The 1,889-nt window shown below is 31.2% G+C and overlaps 1 non-coding gene across 1 annotated transcript; it reads left to right on the top strand.

Annotated features, from left to right (window-relative positions):
- Nucleotides 1-210: 210 nt before the first annotated feature.
- On the top strand, nt 211-318 carry LOC148570891 (small nucleolar RNA R71). The gene has a single exon (XR_015908128.1). It is a non-coding gene; the product is annotated as a small nucleolar RNA R71 (small nucleolar RNA).
- Nucleotides 319-1,889: the final 1,571 nt, after the last annotated feature.

Raw genomic sequence — 1,889 nt, 5'->3', positions numbered from 1 at the left:
AAGAACTCCCTTCTTCATAGGCGTCCCATTACTCACAGGATTCCTTTCAGAAGTGTACATGAACTGGTTATTAGCAACCATATCAATGAGTTCTTGAGCTTCTGCAGGCGTTTTCTTTAGGTGAATGGATCCACCTGCAGAAGTGTCCAGTGACATCTTTGATAGCTCAGATAAACCATCATAGAATATATCCAGGATGGTCCATTCTGAAAGCATGTCAGAAGGACACTTTTTGGTCAACTGTTTGTATCTTTCCCAAGCTTCATAGAGGGATTCACCTTCTTTCTGTCTGAAGGTTTGAACATCAGCTCTAAGCTTGCTCAGCTTTTGAGGAGGAAAGTACTTGGCTAAGAAAGTCGTGACCAGCTTATCCCAAGAGTTCAGGCTGTCTTTGGGTTGAGAATCCAACCATAATCTAGCTCTGTCTCTTACAGCAAAGGGGAAAAGCATGAGCCTGTAGACTTCAGGATCTACTCCATTAGTCTTAACAGTATCACATATCTGCAAGAATTCAGTTAAGAACTCAAAAGGATCTTCAGATGGAAGTCCATGAAACTTGCAGTTCTGCTGCATCAGAGAAACTAATTGAGGTTTCAGCTCAAAGTTGTTTGCTCGAATGGCAGGAATGGAGATGCTTCTTCCATGTAAATTAGAATTAGGTGCAGTAAAGTCACCAAGCATCTTCCTTACATTATTATTATTTTCGGCTGCCATATCCTTTTCCTGTTCGAAAATTTCTGAAGGGTTATCTCTAGATTGTTGTAATTTAGCTTCTCTTAATTTTCTCTTCAGAGTCCCTTCAGGTTCTGGATCTGCTTCAACAAGAATGTGTTTATCCTTGCTCCTGCTCATATGACAAAGAAGAGGGCACAGAAAAATAATAATAATAATAATATGGATCCTTTATACCACAATATAGGGATCTCTGTGTGAGTAGAAGAAGAGGGGGAGACCAAGAATGTAATATAATGGAAGAAACACAACTGTGAGGATGGCAGAGATTTGAGATGAGATGTTAGTAGATGAATAAATAAATAGAGTAAGATAGGAGAGAAAGAATTTTCGAAAACAGTTTTTGAAAAAGAGTTAGTGATTTTTGAAAATAGTTTTTGAAAAATGTTAGTAATTTTCGAAAATTAAGATTTAAAAATTAAAATAATTAATAAATTAAAAAGAAATTTTGAAAAAGGGAGAAGATATTTTCAAAAATGAGAGAGAGAGAGTTAGTTAGGTAGTTTTGAAAAAGTTAAGAAACAAACAAAAAGTTAGTTAGTTAGTTGAAACAAATTTGAAAATCAATTTTGAAAAGATAAGAAGTTAGGAAGTTAGAAAAGATATTTTGAAAAAGATAAGATAAGAAGATATTTTTGAAAAGATATGATTGAAATTAGTTTTGAAAAAGATTTGATTTTTAAAATCAAATTAATGACTTGATTCACAAGAAATCATAAGATATGATTCTAGAACTTAAAGTTTGAATCTTTCTTAACAAGTAAGTAACAAACTTGAAATTTTTTTGAATCAAAACATTAATTGATGATGTTATTTTCGAAAATATGATGTAAAATTAAGAAAAAGATTTTTGAAAAATATTTTTGAAATTTTCGAAAATAACTAAGAATTTTTGAAAAAGATTTGATTTTTGAAAAAGATTTTGAAAAAGATAAGATTTTCAAATTGAAAATTTGATTTGACTCATAAGAAAAACTAGATTTTAAAAATTTTTGAAAAAGTCAACTCAAATTTTCGAATTTGATGAGAGAAAAAGGGAAAGATATTTTTTTTTATTTTTGAATTTTTATTATGCAAGAGAAAAACACTAAAAAGATGCAAGGCATGAAATTTTTAGATCAAAACAATGAATGCATGCAAGAATGCTATGAATGTCA

This window comes from Arachis ipaensis, chromosome B3 (genome assembly GCF_059453495.1).
Source record: "Arachis ipaensis isolate K30076 ecotype BB chromosome B3, ASM5945349v1, whole genome shotgun sequence".
Classification (NCBI taxonomy): Eukaryota; Viridiplantae; Streptophyta; class Magnoliopsida; order Fabales; family Fabaceae; genus Arachis; species Arachis ipaensis.
Note: the sequence above shows the minus strand (reverse complement) of the source record. Positions and strands in the feature narration are given on the sequence as shown.